Genomic DNA, 11653 nt, shown 5'->3' with positions numbered 1-11653 from the left:
ACACGCACAGCACACCCTCACCTGTTAAAGCCTTGGCAGCTGCAGTTTTACAGCACTCATCTATATTTAAACTTGTTCTTGCTCAGGCAGGAGCAGGGATGCTGCCGGTGAGTGTTTCCAAACAGCTTCCACGCCAAGGAGCACAGCTCTTGGGGCTGCTTTGATATCTACAACCACATCGCACTATAGGATGGCCCCACTCTTACTGTTGGAATTGCCCTTTTAGTGGCCTCCTCTTCAGTCCAGAACAAATTCTAGGATCTTATCCCTTTCGGTGAGTCATTTTAGTAGCTTCCTGATCATTATTCATTGAGGAATTAACAACTACCCGTTGGATGTTTACCATGACTTAAATACCTATGATGACCAGAGAAATGCTTAGCTGCAGTGGTTCAGATCATGGACTTGAAAACCAAATCCCCAAATATTTAATTTATTAGCTGTGGAGCATTGAGACAGCTTATTTAACCTCTGTCTCTCTGTATTAGTATAGCAAGGATACTGCTGCCCATCTTGTTTGTTGTAACACTTAGGAGTTTGCTGCTGAACTGCTTAGAACTGGTTATCAACAGATGTGGTCACAATAACAACCTATGTCTCTGGACCTGAACAGACTTAGAGATGAGTGATGAGAAAACTTATTAAGGATCTTGCTCATAGTTTAGTGAAAGATTAATAAAATAATTCCACCAGTTATTATATACAGCAATTACAAAGTAAAATAAGCACTACATACTATATAGAAAATTAATACGGCAAACTAGTGTAAGAGAAAAAGGAAAACTTCTAACAGAATCTGTCCTGTGTCTGTGTTCTGCACGATGTCTAAGTATTACTAAATAGCAGGAGAGAGGCACATCCCTGATAGAAAAAAAAAAGTTATGTGGAAGCTGAGTAGGCTAGGGAATAGAGAAGCACTAGAAAGTTCTTTCAAATCTCATTAGAGATTTTAGCCTTTTCCATTTAGTGATGGGAATTCATTGAGTGATTTTAAACAGGTGTGGCCTGCTATTTGGTTTGTGTTTGAAAGAAGTACTTTGTCTACACCTCAGGTAAAGGACTGGGAAGATTCTGGAAAATAGATATTGTACCATTGTACACGTGGCCAGTGCAATGATCAAAGCAATAGAGAAAGTAGGTTGGACAGCAATGGTGTCAGGAGAGGTGCAGTCAATCTAGATTCTTCCATATTACCTGGGAGCCCCTGCCTTAGAATACCAATTTTAACTTTCCTCGTGGTGATGAAGTGATTGATTTTTATATACAACATATTCGACACCACTCTTAATGAGAATGGTAGTCTTGGATTAATATTTTTGAAATTCAGAAATTATTTGCTAGAAACATGGAATTTTCTATTAATTAAAAAATTATGTCAGAAGGGTTAGCAAGATGCTCAGTAGGTAAAGGTGCTTGCCACCAATCCTGAAGACCTGTGTCATTTTCAGGGTTCATGTAGTGAAAACAGAAACCTGACTCCTGCATGCTGTTTTGTATGTGCACATGTGCTCACATGCATACATACATGCACCTGTGCAGGAGTGCACACACACACACACACACACACACACACACACACACACACACCTAAAAAAACCACAGGAAAAAATAATAAATATAACTTAAAACTTTAAAAATTTTAAGAAGCTGATAGAGACTTGTGTTCAGGACTCAAAGAAGGAAGGGAGTTATTAAAAGAAATGATAAATTCTAACAACATGAGAATAAAAGTGATCTAAGTGTGTTGACTGTGTCTTTTCTAGGGATGGATAGCTGGGTTTTATGGGAGACACAGAGCCCTTTGGCATCCTCAGTGGAAAAGGTCATCTCTTTGGATCTGACCTAGACTTTGTTCTTGCACGAAGGCAGATCTTGGCTAATGTTGCACAGGCCTGTGTTGACAGTTTACAGATAGGAAACTTTCAAAGACAAGCTTGGAAAATAGGTCTTGGCCAGAATGTGCAATGCAGGAAGAAAACATTTGGAATGAGATTAGAGTCTTCCTATTTATTGCCAGGAAATGGAGATAGGATGCAAGACACCAAAATGACAGAAGGAAGAGGAAATCATTCAGATCGTGTCAGACACTGTGTTTCTTCCTTCCCAGGCTCTTTACCTACCCAGTGAGTGCTCAAGTCTTCATGGTACTTGGTGTTTTGTTGGGATGCTTATTTTTAAGGAAAGAATTTAAGATCAAAAAAACTAAATGGAACATTCAAGGTAACACAGTCTGGACATTTAGAGTTTGGTTGGACTTGAAACTCATTACAGGCTGGTCCCCAGACTTGACCTCATTCTATCTCCTGAGATCTTAATATTTGTTGAGCTGTATCCTTGGCCTTAGTGTTGGCTTAAGGGGGCTCCTTTCAGGGACCCCTCATCACCTTCACTCTTCTCTTGAGAGTGTAAATCGCTCCTATGGGGGGGTAATGAGAAAGGAAGACACGTGGACTGAGAATATCACCAGCTGTCCTGTTTTCTTCTTCCTTCAGTGTGGAAGCTTCAGGCTTCAGGACAAAATACTGAAAGAAGGCATAAAAAGCTCTTCTATAAGAGGGACAATGAGATAAGTTGGAAACACCATCATCCACAGATGATATTTCATGGCAGTGAAACTGGAACCAGGACCTACTGTGCAAGAGTCTGAAGGATGCATCAATGGGAACATCGTGACTGCAGTGGGGTGTGCCATTCATTTTCTACAAGTACTCTCTACCTGTGTCTCCACTGTGCTCACTAGGGCCAGGTCTCCCCTAATATTCTCCCAGTTATCAGAATTAGAAGCAGTGGTCTCCTCACAGGGGGTGTTGTTTGAGTTATGTAGAGGATCAACATTTTCTGGAGGGCACTAATTGCTTGAATTCTAGAAATGTCCTAGTCAAGTCTTTAACAGCTGTGGTGGCTATGTTACTAGTAAGCTACTCAAATTCTAGAATGAGTTATACACACACACACACACACACACACACACGCGCGCGCGCGCACACATGCACACGTATGCACATGTATGCACATGCATGCATACATGTGCACAGTGCATATGCACATATACACTTCTGTCTGTCTCTTCTTCAATAAATCATATCACCTTGATATTTTCTACTTAGCTTCATCTGTGTACACTAGCAATGAGACTGAGAGTAGCTGTGTGTGTATTTATGCATATGTATCTGTGTATACATATTACTATCAATATACAGCTGTGGTTCTTATGTGCTCTTGAAGTCAGCCTTCCTTAGACCAATAAGCTGCCTATGACATTAGAGAAATGTTCTTTGTTGGTAAGATTCTGGAGCCTGTAGGTCAAGTGACTACAGACTCATTCCTTCGTCCTCCTGCTATCAGCCTTCCTATCTAGAAAATGGAAACATCACAGACAAAGGAGTCAGTGAGAGAACCAGGAGTAGGTAGAATTTATTTAGCTCCTACTGTGTACCAGAAGCCATACTATTCACTTGTCTTCTCTGTTTCCCGTTTTTATCCTGATGATTAACCTATGATGAAATCAGTGCAGTTGTGAGTATTTTATAAATGAAGCTCCTAAGGCTTTCGACAGGCGTGCCCTTATTCAAGGAGCAGAACGAGAACTTGACCCTCTCCCCTTTACCCATCAGCCCAGGCATCTCATCTCCCATGTGCCGGCCCTGTACCCAGCAGCATGCTGACACTATCCCTGGTCAGTTGTCACAGAAATCATACAGCCCACTCTCCACCTGGTAGTTTTCTGGCTGTGTTCTGTGGTGTTCCTTCTCCAGGTGAACCATAAACCCCAGGTTACATTTTCACAGGGAAGTGAAGAAAGATTGCATTTGTATACATAGTGGCTGGAAGATTAAGGCCAATATTGAGTTGAGAAAAGGGCATGCTAGACAGGAGCCCTGATGCCTTCGTAATTCCATGTAGACCTCTTCCATATTCTGGCTATCTTTACTCTCTTTGACATAAATAGATATTAACCTTTTATGTTTAATGACTAACTTCGAAGATATGATGGAAGCTATTGGTCCTCTGTTTAGCAAAATGAATTTGTGTATGTACACACACACACACACACACACACACACACACACACACGCACGCGCACACACACGCACACGCACACACACGCACACGCACACACACAGACATCTGCAAACAGTTGCAAGGACTAAACAGATACACCTAATAGTCTATGGCCCTCTTCTCTTCCCCTACCATAGATGAATAACTTTCAGAGTGCTGAAGATTTCGTCAGGCATCTTCTCCAGGCAAAGATAAGAACTCTTTGGGATGTCTTCTAGGAGATATAAAACTCCTATTTGTTTCTTAAGAATGAGAAGTTTTACAGAGCAGTCTGTGACTGAGGATGGAACTCAATTGGTTAGAGAGCATGTACCAGGCTTTGAGTCCCCAAACTCAGTACTACCTAAGATAGGTATGGTAGCACACACCATAGTCCTCCCATTTTGGAGGTGGTCACAGGAGTGTCCGAAGTTCAAGGTCATGAGACCCTGTCTTAAAAATAAAAACTAAATAGCTGTCCAAATAAAGTCTTCAAATACTGATGCTATTTTTGCTTCAAACAAAATACTAATATCACATCGTGGTATTTAAACAAAAAAATAAAGGAGAGATAAAGTACAGATATGTGATATATTTGTTTTTGAAATTTAACACAAAAACCTGACCATGTTAAAATAGTTCTCCTCTTCTTATTGACTATGACACAGACATAATAATGATGAAATATACATAGATTCTGGCAGCTCTTAGTAAGTGTGGGCATTGCTTTGATGTGAGTGGTTTTGTTATCCATTCTTCCATGAACACTCTACGAAAGAGAAGACATCTCTATTCTTAGATGGATGGACACTCCAGTAAGATGGAAGTGCAAGTCATGGAAGTGAATGAGGCATTGGCATTACTCCATGGCTCTGACAATTACTTTGGGAAAAATCTTCATTTCTCCAAGAATATAAGGATCCTGCCAACCAACTGGCCACTCAGCCAGGGAATCCAGTGATCCCTAGCACTCCAAAATTCATCTGGTGGAAGCCAGTGGGTTAATTGCCCAATGCCCAGGGTCCCCCAGAGGAGCCCAGAGAAGCTTAGTATGCCTTGTGTACCCCATTGTTCTCTAGGAAAGCTCATGTTCTCCACTCAGTTGGTATATTGCAAACACTTTATCCCAGAGACACTGGGGGCCATGCAGAATGGAATGCTGCCCACAGCCAGATGTTTGTAAACCTTAGCTCTGAAATGTGGCACAATACCATAAACTGTCAAGTCGTGTAAAAACTAAAGTGGAGACAAAAACAGAATGTAATATTTACCAGATGAGATTTCTTTATGTGTGTAATCTTGTTGGAATTTTGGGAGTATCCAACTCTCATCCATTTCAAAATGGGGTTTGGGTCCCACCCCATTTTACCCCCTACTCTACACTCTTAGTCTCTCCCTCCTGCCAAGGAAAGAAAACTTATTGGAAGTGAAAGGCTATGTCCTAATAAAAAGAGAAGCTGAAACAGCCCTGGGCACTCAGCTATACATTTAAAGATGCACAAAACATTTGTGCTGCCAACATAGGGGAAGAGTCCCAAAAATGATATTTCTGGGACCTTTCCAGAATTAGTGCTAAACAATAGGATGGTGTGTGTGTTGACAATTGTAACTCTGCATAAGCAGTTAAACAGTAGCAGAAGCCCTTTATCAGTCTGTACAAAATAAAACTAGATTCAAATGGGAATCATCAGTCACATAGGGGAAATGATTTATCCTGACAGAAGAAGCCAATAGACAATACCTGCTTAAAAGATTTGGTAATGAGTCAATAGGAGAAAAAATAAGAGGATTTTTAAACCTGTTTGAGATGCAAGCCTTATAAATAATCACCACATTGTTCCAGTTTTTAAAATTTTCTTAAGATTGTATTTATTTCATGTGTATGAGTATTTGTCTGTACACCACAGGCTGCAGTGCCTGTAGAAGCCAGAAGAGGGTGCTGTATCCCCTGGGACCAGAGTTACAGATGGTTGTCAGTGTTGGAAATTGAAGGTGGGTCTTCTAGAAGAGCAGCCAGTGCTCTTAACTGCTGAGTCATCACTCTACACCTGTTATTCCAGCTTTAATTTGTAAAAAAAGCAAGTAGAAATCATCATTTAGAGGTGTATCACAAGGTGTTAGATGCCTTTTTTTTTTTTAAGATAGAAATGAGACTTTTGATCCAGTATCTTAATTAAGACAAACACGTCTGTGGGAAGTAAGCCTGGATTAGTTACTATTCTGTCGCTGCGATAAAATACCCCCCAAAAGAAACAAGGTAGGGAAGAAGTATATTGTAGCTTACAAGGTCACAGGGAAAGAATCCATCATGGTGGGGAAGACATGCCAACAGGCCAGAAGGAAGGAAAGCAAGAACAGATGCAGGCTGGAGGTTGTTCCCATTTTCATCCACACACGGGAAGCAGAGAGAAAGAACAGGAAGTGAGCCAGGCTTTAAACCCTGAAAGCCCACCCCCAGTGACTTACTTCCTCCAGCAAGACTCCATCTCTTAAAAGTTCTACAACCTCTCCAAACAGCAGCACTACCAGTTGGGGACCCAGTCTTCAAATACGTGAGCCTGTGAGGAATATTTCACGTTTAAACCACCACATAGGTCTAAAATGTTAGTTAAAATGGGGGTGAACTTGAGTGAAGGAGAGTCAGGCAGAAGAACTCTCTCTTCTTCTGGAAAAACTGAACTAAGAGGTCAAATAGCTGGAAGCAGACAAGTCAGGACCCTGAATTGAGAGGTGACAGTGGGGTGACATGGACTGGCTTTTTCTTTTCCTTTCCTTTCCTCTTCCTTTTCTTTTCCTTTTCTTTCTTCTTCCTTCCTTTCTTTTTTTCCCCCTTTCTATCTTTCTTTCTTTTTGCCATTTGCAGGCTGAGGGCTTAGTGGAGAAAGCCTACATTCCTAGAGATGTAGAAATTTGAATCTGTTATAAAGACAGAAGCATACCTGATGTGATGGTAGAAGTATATGCCTCAGAAATATCCATATGGGTTTCTATCTTGGGTCCTTGTAGAGTACCCCAGATAGGCAACTTTCTTTTACTGGAGCTAATTCTTGTGGGACTGAAAACATTTTGATGATAATGGGGTCCCAGCACCTTAAAATCCAGTACGAGAAAAAGTTGCTAACTTCTGCACTTGAGTCTTAAAAGTGTAATATTTAAATCTTGATTTGAAGATATAGGAATATTGAAATTAACTTTTCAACTACTTTTGAACTACGGAAGCAGCTTAGTTGGTGGAGAGCTTGAGAAGCATGTGCAAAACTAGAAGCATATTCCCAAGCACTGCACAAACCTTGCCTGTACATGCCTGTAATCTGAGCATGGGGGAGAGAAGGTAAGAGAATCAGAAGCTCACGGTCATCCACAGCTACACAAAATGTTCGAGGTAGCCTGGGCTACAGAAAACCCTATCTCAGCCCCTTCTCTAAAAAATATATAGAATAAAAATTATTTTTTAGTATTTTTTTTAATAAGAATGTTGTATGCACAAGTGGAGTACAGCAAAACCAGAGTAAGGGGTGGGCTTCCTGGGAAACCATGGTAACTGTGTGTATCATGAAGCTGTATTTAATAATTGTGTGCTGGATGGAATTTACGGCATGACACAGGGTAGGTGAGTGTAGGGTGGGTTTGCAAATAAAACCGCTAATAGCCACATTCCAATTCCACCATAGATGGTTGATTTCAATTCTTTTTATCCAGCTGTGTTGTAGTAAGTGAAACTGGAAGTGTTAATAGCGAATTAAATGAAATAGATACTGTACATGTGCATTATGGGAACCATAAACTCTGTAACCTTAGCAGAAGATTCCAGAGGAGGAGAAAAGATCCCCCTGGTGTGCTGGGAGATAATTGGAAAGAAATTTCCTTTCTTTCCTGGCCCACTTGTGACTAATGGAGGCTCTGATGACAGAAGACCATGCCTGTGCTTTGCAAGGTCAAGATGGTAGTTTCAAATTGCAATTAAAATGGATTTCTGTATCTCTCACTATCCCCTTGAACCCCTTGCCCAGCAACTCCCCTCCCCACCCAGGTCCCTGGACTTCTCCTTTCTGATGAGCCCTTTCTAAACACAGAGCCAGAAAGTCATTCATTTCTGCAAAACAATATACATATTACCCACCAATAGCCAATGATGTTGATTGGCAACGCCATTCTGAGTACGTTGATTCCCCTCCCCCCTCCAAGAAAATGCCTGACAGCTCTGAATAGTTAACATACTTTTTAATTGTGTGTGTGTGTGTGTGTGTGTGTGTGTGTGTGTGTGTGTGTGAAAGTGTGTGATTTTCTATAAGGAGGTCAATAGACAGGTTTGCTGGAATTGGTTCTCTCCTTCCACTACATGAGTCCTAAGGCTTGGACTCAGGTCATCATCATGTTTGGTACCAGGTGCCTTTACCCACTGAGCCATCTCATTACCCCTCTGGTTTTTATCTTAGAGGTTGAGAATGGGTGATCCCTAAAGCTAAGTCACTTACCCAAAGCGACCCAGCTTTCAAAGACAGAGCTAAGGTTTTTCTCCCATATCTGACTCCCTGCTGTGTTAGACACAACTGAGCTCCTCTAAATATTCACAGTGTGAATGAGTCTTGAACAGACCCAAGCTGAGGCTTATTTTAGACATTAGATACTTTCAAATTAGAGTGCATTATCCTAAAGCCCTCAGTTTTTTAGTTTAGAAAGCACTGAATCAGTTGCCCAGTGATACATACTCACACCGAAGGATCTTGCAAAGTCATCCTGTAACAGTAGTACCTATGGCCCCACAATAAGTTAATGTGTAATGAATATATGAATGTTTTATATGTGATTTATATGTGTGTTATATATATGTTGTATGTATATATAAAACATTAATATATAATATATATGACTATATGACTATTAAGGCTAGTCTTCATAGAAATATATATATTTCTATGAAGGAGACAGTGCTGTGAATTAAGCTCAAGCTCGCATTCATGCTAAATAGATTCTTTAACCTAGAGCTCATCTTAGTTCCAACATTTTTCATGAGTGTGTGCTAATAAAGGTGCATGTGTGTATGCATGTTCACATGTGTGTGGGTGCAGGTACACACATAAATGTGTGTGAGCATTCATGCAGAAGCCTAAAGTTGTAACTGTCTCTCTGCCTTGATCCTTCTCCAGTTGATTCATTGAGGCAGGCTCTCTCTGTTGAACCCTGAGCTCACTGATTCAGCTAGTCTAGCTAAGCGCCTTGCCATGGTGATCCTACCTTTTCTCCTAAGTGCTGGACTACACATCTGCTTCTCTTTTATGTTGTGATGGACCTCAGAACTCTGGTGTTCATGCTTGTATGGCAAGTGCCTTATCCACTGATCATCTCTCCAGGCACCCCTCCCAACATTTTTATCTTAAACTATAATATGAGGATAAAATTTAAATCCTTGAAGTGGTAATGACAGGAGCAATGGAATAGCTGAGAAAATTCCTGACTTGCTCCTGGACATTGGCCTTGGAAGAGAAGGTCGGTTGCTGAGAACACCGGCCCTCCTCTCTATTTCCCACTAAGATGCATGGGCTTGCCTAACATATCTGAACTGACTCCTATTCGTTTTGCTGTTATGTTAATAAAGAAATGAGAGTCAGAATTATGCAAATAAGTATTTGCTTAATATAACAAATTGTTCTATTTGGACTCCTTTAGCTGAGTTACATGAGTACTTTTTTCCCTTGAAAATAAGCTGACACTGGAAATAAAGGAAGTGTGATAATTACCACAGGAAATATAGCTTGAGGATGGTAAAGAAGCCAAAACAGCAGTTGTGGGGAACAGAATCAAAGTCATTTGATGTTACCAAACTGTTCTCTTAATGGGGCTCCATGGAGAGGAAGGACTGAGTTCCCAGAGCCATTAAGCTTCCCTGACCCTCCTCTTGCTTCCTTGTCCTCCTGTGTAACTTTGATGGTTGGCATGGATTCAAAGCAGGGAGAGTCCTTTACTTGGTAATTCTCTGGCTCAACACAAAGAAGGATAGGGAATAGATGAACCTGATGCCTCGAGATGGAAGCCACAACATGCCACTAAGCAAGTATCCATAGCTAATCCATTTAGAATGCTCCCAAACACACTTAACCCCACTGATCTCTCCTCTGTCTGCCTTTCTTCCCTCAACAGTTTCTTATTTTCTAAAGAGAAACCCTCATCTGATCTGGCAGAGAATGACAAGCCTGCAGAGCAGGTATTTTGTATGCTAATGACAAATGTCATCCTAGGTCAGCAAGGGAAGTCTGGATGTACACCCAGAGAGTTATCAACTTAATGCTGTGACAATGCTGGGTAAGGGGAGAGCTTGGGAAAGGTCTTCTCCATCAATGGCTGGGAGCATTTCTCTCTTAGGGACCGAGTTTGAGTCTGCAGGGGGGATTGATCCTCTTGGTGCCCACTACAAAGGCTTGGGGCATTTGTTTAAGATTGCAGACCTATCCCTTATCAGAGTGGGCACAGCCTAGGTAACATTAGCCTCTTCTTTTTCTTGCTACATACAAAACCCTATCCCCAAGAAGGCAACAAGAAGCCTTTGTGATTCCCTGACTTAGACTGAGTTTAAAATGCCTCTCTGAAATTTAAAGTTCATTCCCACTTGGAACTGAATTATTCTCCAGGCTGCCTTGTAGCCAGGTAGAATTTAAGACAGAAGGGAAGAGAAAGGAGAGGGGATCTGTTGTTACTAGTCTAGCCTAGACTACTGGGAAGGGAGTCTTTGGTTTTCATTTTTAGTTTTATTTATTCAACCATATTCAGACTGGCCTTGTAGATAGAACACAAAGTATGGTAAGGCCTGCAAGTTTAACTTGAAGAGATTGAAACCATGTAGTAGAATGGCCATCTATTTTGCATAGAATCATGCCTAGCTATAGAAACATATGCATAATATATTATAAGGGAGATAAAAGTAGGCTACAAATATATATTTATGATCTCCCTTTCTTTGAAAACCAAGTATGTATGTATGCATGCATGTATGGTTGGTATTTGAAATAAAAAATGTGTTGTATTAGAACGTAGATGGTTTTGCCACTATTTCTTTCTATTTATCTGTATTTGTATCCTTTATTATCAAGGGTATTCATATTTTATATATCTTTCCATTTTTAAAATTAAAAGACAAGGTACCAAAGACAGGAGTGAAAATGGGATCCAATCATAAAGGTGCAGCTTGGGGTCTGTGCCCCTACCTTAATCTAGCTAAGGAGTCTGAAATAGGCTAACCACCACAGCTTCTCTCAGGTTCCCACCAACAACTGGACTGACAGCAGCTGTGCTTCACATCAGCACTGTTATGAAAACTCGAGTGTCTGTTCTCCATGATGCTGATTCAGAAAAGTGTAGACCTTCTGTCAATATGGAGCCACGTTCCTACTCCTTGACTTCCCCTTTTCCGATGGAGCTGAGTTCTTTCAGCAGAATGTCCTGTGACTGCTAGCGTGGGGTGGATTTCCTCCTCAGAAATGCCCACTATCCTCCATAGCCTTGACAGTGCCCCCTGGATTCCCTCTGAACATCTTGTCGGAGCAAATGAGACATGTATTAAAAAAAAAATGGCCAAGTTAGGACTGTGTCTTCAAAATGGGTCAAATATCTTGGAATT

The sequence above is a fragment of the Peromyscus eremicus genome, chromosome 8a, assembly GCF_949786415.1.
Source record: "Peromyscus eremicus chromosome 8a, PerEre_H2_v1, whole genome shotgun sequence".
NCBI classification, from domain to species: Eukaryota; Metazoa; Chordata; class Mammalia; order Rodentia; family Cricetidae; genus Peromyscus; species Peromyscus eremicus.
Note: the sequence above shows the minus strand (reverse complement) of the source record.